This window comes from Eulemur rufifrons, chromosome 5 (assembly GCF_041146395.1).
Source record: "Eulemur rufifrons isolate Redbay chromosome 5, OSU_ERuf_1, whole genome shotgun sequence".
Taxonomy (NCBI): domain Eukaryota; kingdom Metazoa; phylum Chordata; class Mammalia; order Primates; family Lemuridae; genus Eulemur; species Eulemur rufifrons.
The window spans coordinates 1,788,636-1,803,926 of record NC_090987.1 but is presented as its reverse complement, the minus strand read 5'-3'; the positions used below and the strand labels follow the sequence as shown (position 1 = coordinate 1,803,926).

Sequence of the window (15,291 nt, the reverse complement as noted above, 5' to 3'; positions counted from 1 at the left end):
AATTGGGATTCTATCATATGGAAAAGCTTTGAATTCTCCTCCTCTGATTTATTTATTCTATTACATCAGTATGAATTCATGGATATTAATTTATTGCGTGGCTTATTTATTTTCTGGCTCCAGATTTGGCCATCCAAGATGGCTCCTGCATCCTTCTGATGTGCCTTCACTATCTTTGAGCACTTCCTTACTTCCTGGCACTACAGCACGTTCTAGTTCTTCTTGAATTCTCCCTACCCAGCCCTGGGACCAGCCATTTCTCTAAGAAGCTCCTGTTCCTTTTATTGGAGAATGACATTTAGAACCAAGATCTGGGTTCAACAATGCATTGTCTATTTTCTAAGTCTTTTTCTCTTTATAAATTTTATTTTCTAATTTTTAATTTCTGTTGGACATTGCAGGGATAGAGAAATGCTATTTTATTTTAGAATTGTCTTATATTTAACAACATAATTAAAGCCTCTAACTTGTTCTAGTGTTTAACATATTTGGTTCTTAGGTAGATAATCATATCAAATGCAAATAGTGAGGTCTTATCTCTTTTCTTTCCTTATAGTATTTGCCAGGCTACTATTTCTATGTTAAAATGTAGACATGAAAGTGAATATCCTTATTTTCCTCCCAAACTTAAAGAGAACACATCTAAAGTTGTTTATTTATGTATACATTCTTTAGATTTTTGATATGTAAACTTTGTTAAGAAAACTTCTGTGATCTAGGCTGCTGACAGATTTCTTATTTTTTAGTCATTCATGAGTGATGACTTTCATTAAATATCTTTCCTTGCATTGCTGACTTTTTGACATAATCATATAACTTTTTTGTTTCAATCGATTAATGAGAGAAGGACATTAATTACTTTTCTGATATTAGTCTATTCTTGCACTCCTGGAATAAGCTCTTCTTGGTCATGATTTATTATTGTTTAAATATAATGTTGTAATCTCATGACTAATATTACTGTATATGTAGGATTTTTGAAACTATACTTTCTTATATTGTTTTTATCTGATTTTTGGAATCAAGATGATACTAGCTTTGTAAAAACAATCTAGGCAATTTTTTGTTAAATTTATGTATTCTGGAAAAATTATACAGGAGAAGACTTAACTATTTCTCAGAAGTTTAGCAGACCACTAAAAAACTATTCAAACTAATAAACAGGTTCAGCAATGTTGCAGGATACAAGATCCATATACAAAAATCAATTGTGTTTCTATATACAAGCAGCAAACAATCTGATGCTGCTTAGGATTGGAGTTCCGGGTTCTCTCACACAATAAACGTTATCATCATTTATTTACCAAAATATGTGGTTCCCCTGAATTCTCTCTCTCATAGCAATTTTGAGGGATCTGTTTCTCTTATTTTTAGTGCTTTCTCCAAAAACGTTTTCTCACACAAAAAATGGGTCTTTGTAAGGCAAACCACCCGAGACCTATGCGGGAGAGAACATTTATTACGCCTTCAGATTTGTATGACAGTTTGTCTAGAAATAATATTCTAGGTTCAAATTTATTTTCCCTTAATGATTTAAAAATATTACTCCCTTGTTCTCTTGCATTCAGCGACGTTGAGGAATCTAATGGCAATCTGAACTTCGCTCCTTTGCAGGAACTTCTCTTCACTTAGGGAAGCTTTTAGAGTATGTTCTTTGTACGTGATGGTCTTGAATTTCATTACAATTTATCTAGATGTGGGTTTTTCCTTATCTTCCCTCCCTTTTTGATTCTATGAGCCTTTCCTTTTTTCTGGGAATATATCTGTGTTACTCTAAAAATGTTTTCTCCCATCTGATTCTATTTTGTCCGTCTTTCTCGGGTCTCATTACCCAGATGTTGGCACCTCCATTCTCATTTCCCTGGCCTGCCTTTTACGTTTCCTGTCTCTTACCCTTTCCTTTGGCCTCCTGGGAAAACTCCTCAATCTGATATTTCAACTTGTTAATTCATTCTTCAGCCATTCCCACCTCACCATTTATCTTATTTATGGCCTTGTGTTTTTATTGTTTGTCTTTTTTGAAAACTTAGTTTTCAATTACAGTAATAGTATAAAAAGTATCAAAGTAATAAATGCCAAAAGTAGTTTCCCAGCTAAATGAAAATTTAAGGCCTCGAACAGGTTCTCTTCCCCCCCAACAGGCAACAGTTCAGCCTCCAGGTCCGCGGTGGCACCTGCCTGGGCCCGACCACCTCCCCCTGCTCCACGGCCACCCAGTGGGTAAGGCTAAGCTGTTCCCAGGCCTCACACGGCGTCCTCCCAGCTTCCCCCCACGCTGTGACCTGCCCACCACTGCGCCCATGCCGGAGACCTCTGGCCCTTTGCCTCGTCCCCTCCCACGGGCCCTCCGCCCTCCTCTCTCCCCTGGCTCCGAGGCCACCTTCCCCTGGGCGAGGCTCTCAGGGGAGCCCTGGCCCCCGCACTGTCCCTGGGTGCGCCCCCCCCTCCACCCCTGCAGCACCACACAGGCAGGAGGGAACACGGACTGTTCCAGCTGGTTTTTCCAGCACCTACCGTGGTGCTGGGTGTGTAGGTGGACGAGGAAGTCATTAACTGTGTAAATTAGGAAGTAAGTGAACAAATCCAGACGTTTGTCAGACATTATGGGAAGGAGTGAGAATGAGCACAGGGCAATGGGAGATTCAGAGCAACTTTTCTTCCTTATTTAATCGTTGCATAATTAGACAGTGAAAACCCCCACACTGCAAAAGAGTAACACAAACGATACTCCGACAGTGACAATGACGCAGCAAGCACCGGGACCTGCTCAGCCCCCGGCTTGGCTCTAAACGCTCTGCTGCATCACTTTGCTGAATCTTCACAGGCGAAATTGCCACCGCCCTGGACAGCATGAGCTGTTTACACGCGTGTGTGCACGTGTGTGTGTGTGGAATGTCTAGAAGGGTCGTCAGCCATGGTTCTCTCTGTGTAACCGTTAGATGAACTAGAACTTGTTCTCACAGTGCCTGTCTCAAAATAAGCTGAAAAGGAATTACGGAGTCAGAGAAAGTTGAAAAAAAGATGCTTAAAAATTTCTCTTCGTGTCTAACAGTCGGTTCATTTAAATTAGTTGGGGTCTAGAGAGAGACACTGGTTTATTCCCACTGACGAAGGCTCCCTGTGTGTGCGTGAGGGTGTGTGTCCCCCGTGTGTGGAGTGCCCACCCACTGCGCGCCCACCCACTGGGCGCCCACCCCCGAGATGCCTTGGCAGGTGGAGGGGGCTCTGGTCAGAGCGCGGGGGTCCTGGCCTCGGAGGCGGGCTGGGTGCCGCGGTCCTGGTGAACAGACTGGTTGGTTGGGAAAGTAAACGGTGTCTCGCTGAGTCACACTGTGTGTGCGTGACAGACAGTGCTTTGATAACTGTGCTGCGCTTGGATATTGTCACTGCCTCTCACTGCCTGTGAGGAACGTGTAGACACGTCTGGGACTCCTTCTGCGGGCCACCACCTTCTCACCGCGGCACCCGGCATCCGTCCCACCCAGTTCTTTGGCCACACAGGATTTTTGTTTTGTTTTATTTTTGTTTTTCGTTTTGTTTGGTTTTGTTTTTGCAGCAGTGGGAGGTGGGACTCAAAGCAGCACTAGTGTTTCCCCTTAAAAGCAGCAATATTGCAGGGAAAAAACAGTCTTTTTTCCAAGGGATTATCATTGTCTCCAATATCCAGTCTCTTAACATTTTTCTTAGCATGCTGGCCTGTAAAAAGCATGAGATATATGTAAAAATTCTGGAGTTTCTCTCCAGGGGCACAACTGCAGGCTTCAAGGATGGGTAAGAGCGAGTTAGCACCTCCCCTCGGCTGCTCTGTGAACAGCCTCCCAGCCTGTCGTCCGCTGCTCCTCCCGGGACTTCCAGTCCGCAGAGAAGAAGGGGCTCCCCTCCCACGTCCCTAGCAGGGACTGTGACGCCCGCCCCACCCCAGAACAAAAGTGGCTCTGCTGCAGCCGGCTGCCCGTGGACTTGGCAGCTGCCTCCTGCTAGGGGTTTGCCGGGGCCGCGGAGCCAGGCTGATGCTTGTTCCCGAAGCCTCCACCACCCCAGCAGAGCCAGGGGACGCCTGCGGGATCAGCCATTCCCTGACGCCAGCCGAGGCCACAGACGGGCTGTGATGGGTCTGAGGATGTTCGAGACCATCCCAGCGATGACGGCCTGACTGCCGTGGGGTAGGTACGTAGAAAGGCAGAGGGACACGGTTATGTCCCCAGACAGAACGGACACCACGTGCCACCTTTGCTCTGGTGAACAGAGCAGACCAACCTGAGAAGTCTCAAAACTGATTCACTATTATTGATGTGAAAAGTAGAGATTCGTTTTACGAAATCAGCAGGAATCACTTTATTTTTGCAAAAGGAGCCATTGCGCTGTTGCTTTGCCTGGTCGGCACGTGTGTTCCAGAACATCTGGGCCAATGCTCCTCTCACCCTGCCGTGCAGGGCCACCCTGGGCAAAGTCACGGCCCTCAGGGCTGTTCACGCGACTGGAGTTATTTTGGTTTCACTTGTGCCACTAGAAGATCCGCTCTGGGGCATCCTTCCAAGGCAGAGAATCTGAGACCCTGCGTCCTCTCGCTGCTACGTGGGCTCTGAAGTCCGTCTCCTTCCTCCGTCAGACTGCAACAAAATCGTTCCAGCGTGGGACGGAGGCTGATCAAAAAGTAGCACTTGTTCACAAAATGAATTTTTTTTCAGTGAAATTGTATGTTTTCTCTTCACTTTTAGCAAACTAATACAGTGTTTTGCTTCTTCACTGAACTATAGCATTTTGTTTTCCAGGGGGGAGGTTGTGTTCATGCAAATTAACTGGTAATATTTGACCATTTTACACTGTCTACGTCTACAAACAGGTGGAAGTGAATTTTTTGTTGTTTAAAACAACATTTAATTGTCTCTAGTTTCCCTACATATCTAACTTTACAACCTGTTTTTCTTAGCATTGCACACAGAGAGCCATCTTGCAAACATTGGGCAATAGGAGTTAGTTCTTTTTAACCATCAAGATATATTTTATATTTTTTCTCTTAAGTAAACTCAAGCTACTCAGGAGAAAAAAAAGAATTTTTTGTTTGTTTTCACCTAAATGCCACCAATTAATAGCTCTAACCACAAGACATTGATATTAGGGTTCTCCAGAGAAAGAACTGAGAGGAGGTGTGTGTACTTATACATACATTTTGGATATTTCCCTGTCATGCGTGTGCGTGTGCGTGTGCGTGTGCGTGTGTGTGCGGAAGAGGGGAGAGAGAGATTCAAGGAACTGGCTCGCCCGTCCGAGGGGCTGGCAGTTCTGACATCTGTGGGGTGGAGGGCAGGCTGGAGACCCAGGGAAGAGTTGACGTTGCAGCCCCGAGTCCGAATTCCACAGGGCAGCGGGCTGGACACTCAGGCAGGCTTCTGAGCTGCGTCCTTGAGAACTCCTTCTCCTCCGAGGGTCCTTCGTCTTTGGTCTCCAGGCCGTCAGCCGGTGGGCTGAGGTCACCCACATCACGGACAGTCTGCTCTACTCGAAGTCCTCCACCTTCAATGTTAAAAACACCTTCACGGGAGCGTGCAGGCTAGAGTGTGACCACGCGCCTCGGCACAGGAGCCAAGCCCAGCTGGCACATGGCTCCAGCCACCACCACGTCTAAAGCAGCTGTAGGACCTTGGCCACGCTCCTCGCCTCTCAAGGATGAGCGCGGTGAAGGGCCGTCTTCATCCCACGGCAGCTGCCTATGTTTATTTTTTCCGAAAGAAAAAGGTCACATTGTGATCACCTGCGCTAACGACAGTTGAAACTGGCTCATCGCTATCTCACTTGCGGTGGTGCCGCAGCAACGCGCTGGGTTCCACAGTGAGGAGAAGACTCGTCTTAGAGGCTGAAACAGAAGCTTTTATTGTTTTTTTTTACTTTAACGATGTGCAACGCAAGCATCTCGTGCATGTACGAACTTAATGAATAAGGGGCAGTACCATTACTGACGCATTTCCCTGTCCAAGAAAAGGCTCTCAGAAAAGTCAGAATCATAAAAGGTTTGTTACCCTCAAAAGGTCAGCCTGCTTTTAGGGAATTATCAAAACAAAACAGAAACAAAGCCCCAAGCCCCAAAACCAAAGAAGCTTCCAAATCTAACCACAATGCCCTATCTGTAAAATTGTGCCAAAATATTAAGCTCACCAATTCTAAATACCAGCTGAACTTTCCAACCAGTTCTGCAAGTTTCAGGAGTGTGTTCTGCTCTCGTGAAGGGACAGTCCTTGGAGATTTCTGAATAAACCCCCTGCCCATGACGACAGGGCCACTCGGACAGGGGTCAAGACATAACCCCCACGGGTGAGCTCCGGATTCCCTGAGCGCTCCCTGCTTCCTAGAGGCATTTGCACGCACAGGTCCCTGCCCAGCGAGATGAGGAGTGGCCCCCGAACGGTGCGGTTAGAAAGTGTAGTGGGGAAGGCTCAGCTCTAAGAATTCCTGGGCTTGAAAACAGAACCTCCGTGGAAGTAGCAAGGTGGAGTCACCATCTACAAGCGGCTGTGCTGCCGTGACGACTTGAAACCGGGTCAGTCTGGGAAAACAACCGTCAGGCAACATGAAAGCAACGCTTGCGTATCTGTGCGGTTTCCGGTCAGCGATTCCCGTCCTCCTTCAGGAACATTAACGAGGCCAATCCTCCCACCTCCCGTCCCTGCATCTGTGCCTGACTCCCCAGGATTCGGGGAAAGTCCCGGCACCGAGACAACAAATCACTGGGTGGATGTGGGCAGAGCCAGCGATGGAATTTGAAATGATTTCCTTGTTCTTAAAAAATGATCCAAACCGCCAAGATTTTATGCAGTTAAACCTTCTTCTGTGACCTAAAGGCATGTGACTGACTGGCAGGGTGAGCTCTGTGAAAATCTTAACAATTGCTTGAAACTATAAACGGAGAGGGGCCCTTTCCTAAAATCACCACTCTGGTCAAAAACGTGTTTTCTCTCCCTTCCTGCCTCCCTCCAGCCCTTCCTCAAGCACAGGAAACAAAGAGCCTTCTGATTCCTCCCTGATGTTCACCACGCTTTTTTCAAGTCCTAAAATTAAACTTGTTTCCAACTACTTAATAATCAAAGTGTATTTCTTACCCTGTGGCTGGCATCGCGCCGGGGGCTCTGTGTGGACGGGAAAGTATGGGATATTGTGAACTACAGGGTTCATCCCTCAGAAGTGTGTAGTATTATAGTTCAGCTCGGGTACTGGGGAGGGAACTACACACACACACACACACACACACACAGGAAGTAATGAGAGAACAAAGTAAGGGAACAGCAATTATGTGCTAAATTGTGTGGCACAGACTGTATGTGTTTTGAGTTCAGAGAAAAAACAGCTCAGTGTGGGCTGAAGCTGAGATGATTTCGTGATGGCCTCACAGACCCATTTTAAAGGCACATCATAAATTGGTGATAAATGCTCATTCGAGGGCTTGGCATCAGAAGGGACTATTTCAGGGAGGAAAAAGGAATGTGAGAAGCTACGTGCACAGTCACTGCTCATTCAAGTCAAGGGAAGTTCAAAATCCGGTAAAATAAAACTTCCTTGAGTCGGTGCATTCGTTTGCACGTTGCAGCGAGGAAATCGTGCCCTGCGATTAGCGCCTGGAAGACACTTCGCTGACACATGTGCCCCACTCTGAATGTCTTTCATTTGTTCCTCACGCACACTAGGGCCTCTCCAACGCTAGTGAAGAAGTCTGTTGAGCCTCTTACGAAGACTCACAACCGCCAGCCTTAAAAAAAGCTGCGCTCTGGCCAGCCTCGTACTCGTACCGAGATTCCTTCCCCACCGCGGCTCAGGAAACAAGGATCCTGTAAGTGATCTGTAGAGAAATTCCATTTCCTAAAGGAGGAATAGTCCCAAATAATTCTGTCAATGAACTGCCGAAGCCAGGATCGGTGAGATGCAGTGACAAATCCTCGCCCCGAGGCCCCGGTCTTGCTTCTCCCGTCGCTCGCAGCTCGGGGTGGGCTTCCGGGACAGCAGACGCCCTCTCCTCCAGGGGCACACATTTCCCTGTGGATCCCCAAATCCAGATTGTTCCAGTAGCACTTGCTTGACTTTCCCCGCCTTGTTCTTTTTAAATTTGGCTTTAAATCTCATTTTAAGCAGGTTGAAGCCACGGCCTCCCGGTCGAGACTTCCAGGAGACTCTGCTGCCCTGCAGGAAGGCTGGCTCAGGGCACGCGTGTCCCGTCCAGAACAAAAGGAGAAAAGAAACAAGCCACTGCCTATGGTCCCCAGCGGTCAGCAGAGGTCCCTCCCGTGCGGGAGCCCGGTGGCCCTGCCCCACACCACCCTGCAGTCCCTGGGAGTCCCGCGTCAGGGAGGACAGGTCCTTCACAGGCTGGCGGCTCGGGGACTTCCCTCCACCTGGCAGGGTCAGAGCACACGCAGGGGTGACATGCATTATAGCGGCTCAGAGTATAGGCGAGGTCCCACCCCACCCGAGAATCCCTGCAGATTAGCGATTTCCGTATCATGAGGCAGAAAAACGTTATTTCACCGCTTCCCACTCGGGCTAATCCAGAAGCCGGCAGGGCACAGGTGGCTCTGAGCACAGGAGTCTGAGTCAAACTGTCCCTGCAGCGCTGACCAGCTGTGGGACGGCGGGTGGCCACCTGACTGCTCACAGGGAAGATGGGACTGCCGGAGAGTCTCTGGAAACAAGACATGATACATAAGAAACACTCAGCGTCGTACACAAAAGCTCACAGCAGCGCTAATCAAATCAGCCACAGGTAGAAGCAGCCCAAATGGGTGGGTTGGTGGATGGATGGGTAACCTGTTCAATGGTTGTCGAGGGATCATTGTGGCTCCACAAAGAGCCCCAAAGGCCACCAAGTGCAGCCACCTGTGGACTCCTCTCTGAGCATTGACGTTCCCATGGTGTGTTCGTCACAGACAAGCCTCGTAGGATTTAGGATCATGAGAAACTTTGCAGAGAACTGGAATCAGACCCCTCGTGTCTCGAATGCAGAAATCGTGTCCCAGGGCAATGTTCCTGGTCACAGGTGCCCGGTTCTGCCACTCACTGCTGTCCTGGGCTGTGCTGGTGGCAACTCCTGCTGTTGGGAGGAGCTTCCCAGAGCCCCTCATCCCCACCTCTTTTCCCACCGGGACCCTGGATCTCCCATCCTCAGTTTGTTTGCTGTTGGCTTTAAGACTCCATCTTGGATAATCTCTGGGATTTCAGCTGCCAGCACTGTGGGAACACTTTCCCAGCAGGAAGAAGGTTTCTGGCCTGTCAGCTTCATCTCTTGAACAGTCACGGATGTCGTGCAGAGAGAGGAGCCCCCAGAGCGTCTCATTTTAGGGAGCGAAGCCTCCCCCTCCCAGCCTGACTCACATGCAAACAAACCGACCCCTCCTGACCTTTCCTTTGCCCTTTGCAGGCCGCACCCTCCCACGACGGGGTCTCCTCTCCCTCGGAAGACCACCGCAGCCGCTGCCACTGCAGTGGGTCCTTTCTGCCCCCAGATTTCATGAGAATCCTTTGCAAGACAGATGGGAAGCCCTGACTATATTCCTAATTTTAGTTTAATTTGCCTACGGTGTGCTGTGAAGTGTCTTGCATTGAACGTGATGGAAGTTTAAGGTCCTGTTTCAAATCTTGCTAGAGATGTTCTTGTCACGTGTCTAATAATACATGTACTCGTGACGAGACTTCGCCGTGCTTTTCCCTATGTGTTCATTTCTTTGTCTGTAAAATGGACATGGCCATTTACTCTCCTGGGCGTTTTGAGGATGGACGGGATGAAGTGTGCAGGGAGCACAGCCCAGCAGCGCGGAGAGCAGGTATCACTAGGAGTTTCCCACAGGGGTTAGCCTTCGGCAAAACCCCTTAGGTAAACAGGAAATTCATCCATCCCAGGCTTCTCCAGGGGCTGCCCTGGGCCTTAGAGCTTGGCTGCCTTGGCCCTGCATTAAAATGCCTCCAGGATAGGAACAAGCCACCCCCACGAGGGTGGGAGCATCCTCAGACTCCAGGGCCAGATGCTTTATGTCCCAGGGAGAGGAAGCGTCAGAACTTGTATCTGCTCATGAAAAGCACAAGCAGTTTGGGACAGACAAACCGGTGACATTGTGCTGAGAAATCTGGCTATCCACACAGAAACAGTGCCCAGACAGCAAAGGGCTCTGCACGCACCTCCGGGTCTGGCTCGGGAGCCCCCAGAACATTCTGGATGGTCGCCAAATTAAAATGCCTGGGAGCTCCATCCTCTGACTTAATGATTGAAAATGCAGTAAAATTGTTTGCACTTGTTAAATTTGCTCTCTGCCCCAGGAATGGAAATATTTTTTCCCATCGAGATGGTGACAGACACACAAAGGAAAGATGCAGTCTGTTTGGAACAAAATGCCGGAAAGATACGGACAGATCAAAGAATCCGACCGGTGCATTTCCACCTAGACGTGTCTTTTAAAGGCAATAGAGACCTACGCTCTGGGCACGTTCTCCTCCCTGGGCACAGACCGCTCTCCGGCCACCTTGCCTCCAGGCCTCCCCAGCTCAGGGCTCTTACACACAAGTATTTTCTGGTTTAAAGAAGATAATTTCTTTGAAAAAGAAGTGTCCTGCTTCTTAGATGAAATCTGTCTGATCATATTTTTCAGCTTGATTTTGTCTTTTAGCAATTTTCTCCTTCTTTAGCTAAGGAATAGCGAGGTGCAACTGTTAACACAGGCATTTTTAGGAAAATAATTACCTTTGTTCTGTCTTTTAATGTTTTTAATAAAACTTGCAAACACTTAAGATAGCATTTGCATCATGCCAGAAACTCTTGTGTGTGTTTATATAAATACATTAGGGTGCCTAATCTTCACACCTGATAGGTGAGGAAACTGAGGCAGGGAGCGGTTATAGGATTTGCCCACAGGGTTATGACCCTGTAGGGGTGAATCAGAATCAGAAGCGGGCAGTGGACTCCCAAGTCCTTGCTGTTAGCATTTCCAGCACGTTACAGAAAGCTTGGAAATTTTTTTAATAGAAAGTAAACAATCTATTAATATAACCCCATAAAATCACTTCACAGATAGGCTTCTTTTTCACACATGTATGTTTTACAGAGTTAAAATGATAATATAGATTCACTTTTGTACCCTAAATTCTTTGTGTTACTATGTACTTTCCATGTCTGTTATTTTTAGTGGCTGCACACGCATCTGATACATGACTCATGACAGCTTAGCTACTCCCCTATGTGGCACACTGAGTTGGCTCCAGCTTCTCACTAATAAAAACAATGCTTCAGTGAACACCCCTACATTGTGTATTTTCCCATTATTTCTTTAGGATGGGTGGAACAAATGACCAATAGTCATAAGCAAAATTTAAAAGATATCAAAGATGTATTCAGTAGTTTTAGAGGAAAATTCTATAAAACCAAAAAACAGGTGATTCCTAGGTTATACTTTCAGAGCATGACAATTCATTTTACAAGGATGTGCTGATCCTCACATTAAACTTGTATAAAGACATTTCAAAAAAGATTAAAACAAACAAACAAAAAGAGAGAGAGAGAGAGATGCTTCATACCAAATCATTTATGAAAATTAATGCAAAATTTTTAATTAAAAATATCAGCCAAGAGAATCCTGCAGTGTATTAGAAAGATACTACTCCACAAGCAAGTAGGTTTTATTCTAGGAAAGTAAGAGTAATTCTATATACATCAATTAGACAAATACTATGATCATTGAGACAGACGTTAAAATCACAATTAAAAATTCAACATCCATTCCTGATGAAGACCCTTATTAATTAAAATTATTAATAGAAAGAAATTTGTAGAAAGCCATTGAAGACTTAAAAGAGAAACAGACAGCTTGGTCTACTGGTCTTGTCTTTATCTATTTTGAAGGTTTACTGCAAGAAAATAGTGGTATGAAAATACTGGAAATTAAAAGCTAATATTATTTTTATAAATAGTTTATATCATTGAAAACTTAAAAATGTCCAAAAACTTAACCAAAAAAATATTATGTGTTCAGAAAAGTTGTTAAAGTATACAAAATTATTATCTTTTAACATGCATATGGACATATAAAATTCTGTTATATTTTCTATGTGTAATTATTCACAATAATATCACTATTTCACGCCTGATATTTAGCATAACAAGAAATGTATATGCATTAAACTAAATTATTATATTGAAAAATACAAAAGAGAACCTATGAAAAATAGTGAGTGTACCTTGTGCTTACATGAGGAAATCAGTATTCTACACTTGATCTTAGCCAAAAGGCCGAGAAGCGATGAAATCAGTATTCTAGAGAAGTTTATTCCCCCTAAATTAATCTCAAACTGCAAGTTCAACTCAAATCTCATTTTTGTATGGAAAAATATGCAGTTCATTTGAAAGTGAAAATGCACCGGGGTAGCTCAGGGAAGTTTGAAAGAGGAGAGTGAGGGTCTCAGGCAGTCCTGCCTGGTGGTCATTTCTAATGGACAGGGAGACAAATGATTTTTGGAATAAAATAAAGAGTACAGAAATAGATCCATGCTCATTTTGGAATTTTATAAATATATGATAAAGATGATGTCTCAAATCAAAGGAACAACACGTGACTATACAATAAATACTAAAAAGGCGTTAGATAATCTTTAGAGGAAAAGAAAAAATTTGGCTGCCTACCTCATAGATTATTGATGGTTTAAAAAGTACATATATCAAAAAATAAAAATATAAACTAGAGGAAATAATTTTGGGAGTGGAAAGTTTTATTATTGTTGTTTTAGCATAAGACCAAGACCAAAAAAAAAAAAAAAGGAAAAACAGTAATTGATTTGGCCAAAGATATTGTAAATGATGAATGGCAAAAATATGTGTACCTTATTCAATAAACTGCTAACCTCTCTAATATATACAAGTGAAAAAGCTTTACAAGGAAAAGGTAGACCAAGAGAGGAATATGCAGAACACATGACTGATCCCTGGAATAGACACACAAACGGCCAACAAGCGTGTGTGTGGAAGGTGCTGAGGTTTAACAACAATCAAAGAAATGCAAGTGAGAAGAGCCGGGTAATAATTTTCATCTGTCAGGTGGGCAAAGACTAAAATATGAATATAACTTTTCTGGTGACGTTGTGAATAAATAGGCACATCCTGTTATGTGACCCCATATTTTGTAGAGGACGGTGAACAATGTCTATCAAAATGTTAAATATGCATACCTTTGGACATGGCATTTCTATTTATAAGAAGTAAAAACACTCAACACATGCACTGAATCTTATTTTCAATACATATATATATATAATGATATATGCTAAAGAATTTTTAACAGTGAGAATTTTGAAAAATCCAAATGCTCACCAAAAAGAGGTTGAATAAATAAACTATTGTCATATACTGCAATTTTGTGCTGTTGCTAGTAAAAATGGGGTAGATCTACACTGCGTGTATGAATGTCCACAGCACATTTTTAAGTCACAGAGCAGAACACATATGAACTCTTTTTTGTTAAGGTAACATACATATTTATCTATCACACATACTTCTACCATTATTGTACACATGCACACTATGAATTACTAGACATACACACACACACACACACACACACACACACATCGATTTCCAGATGGGTGGTACAAAGTCTGGGGAAACACTCAAAACACTTGCAGCTATGAGTCTAAGGGAATTACGGAAAATTTTACTCTTGTTTTTTAGTCTTTTGAGTTGTTTGAATTTTTTACAAGTAGATATTCCTCTTATAAAGATAAAAATATATGTCATAAAACAGTGCAAATACTTAAAAGAGAAGAGTAGAATGTCGAAGGACCTGAACATTTTTCCTGTAGCACTGGGTGCATTGTGCCAAATTGCTCCCAAGCGTGTGGAGCCAGTTGGCCCCGCCAGAGTTCCGTGTTCACTGTGTTCCATTGTCCTCTTACAGAATCTGATCTCCACGGATGGAGCGCTAAGGAAACTGCCATGCGGCTCCTTGGGCAGAGCGAGGCTATCAGTGTGCGATTTATTGGGATTCTTTCTCCTCCTTTCCCGCTCTTGTGAAACTTGCGTGTTGGATGCTGCTGGTTAACCTCTGACCCAGCACACAGGCATGGGAATAAAACCCAACAACAACCAAAGTGAAATTCCCATCTGCCAGTTTTGCTCTTTATTTAGACCATTTCTAATTAGGGACAAGGGAAGCAGAAACCAATGACTAACACCAAGCCAGGGAAGCATGAAAGTATCACGGATGTCAGCTCTGCCTAGAGCTCCGTGCGGGCCGCCGGCATGCCGGGTCCTCTCCACGCAGCCCGCCCCCACGCCAGCACTCTGTCGCCTCCTTCTTGCCCATGGTTCTTCGAGCGAGTAGATACAATGGACATAACACGCACAGACCATGTGAGTTCCTTGTCGTGGCCTCCTGGTAGAGTCTAAGTCCTGCAGGAGCTGGGATGTGTCTGCTCCGTTCTGTGACATAATCCAAGTGACCAGAGCAGTGCGTGGCACCAGGAGGTGCTTGATAAGTATCTGTCGAATGAACGAACAGCTCCTTTTCTTCCGAGGGTGAAACGACTGATACCCAACAGCCTTTCCCAATGCCCATCCATAACTCAGCGCGTTCGTGTAAGATTTTCAAGGGATGGCAGGTCTCAGGGATAAGCTATGAGGTTGAAAAGATTAGTATCTTTCTTTGCTCACAGTTCAGACTCCTCAATCTCGAGATTGGGAGGCCGTGTAACCCAAACACAGATCAAAGGCTCGACTGTGCCCTACAACACCCCGCTAAGTGCTTGCCTGGCCTGGACTTAATCAAGTCCAGGGACAGAAAACTCCCCAGGCCATAAAAAACATGTTTCAATTTAAAAGTCTTTCTCTCTTTTGTTTTTGAAAAATTGAACTTACATTAATGCAAACCCACCTCACCGTGACTCCCATGTATGTGCTAATTCTCTTGCCCAGCGCTGGCCCGGAGCCGTGTGCAGTCACCCCGTCTTTTGCCTGCGTGGCGGGATGTCCTTGAACGTGCCCCGTCCAGCCTAGTCACTCCCCGTCTCTCACACTGTGTCCTGCGCGTCAGCGTTTCCAGATCTCTCCGTCTCGTCTTCCACTTTGGGGAGTCCCGTTTGCCGGGGAAGAGCCCATCCCGGCAGGAAGGACCCCGCTCGGGCCTCCAGTGCCGAGAAGGACCGGCCTCCTTGTGAAAAGCCCTGCTTCTGTGAGCGCAGTCCCAGGTCACGGTAGCGTTTCAGAGCTGGTCTGTCGCTCTGATTTTTTTTTTTTTTTTAGTAAATTCATAATATTTTCACTTATTTCAAACATGA

The 15,291-nt window shown here is 45.3% G+C and overlaps 1 pseudogene; it reads right to left on the bottom strand.

Moving 5' to 3' along the window:
* Positions 1–12,110: 12,110 nt before the first annotated feature.
* On the bottom strand, positions 12,111–12,268 carry LOC138383573 (U2 spliceosomal RNA; annotated as a pseudogene).
* Positions 12,269–15,291: the final 3,023 nt, after the last annotated feature.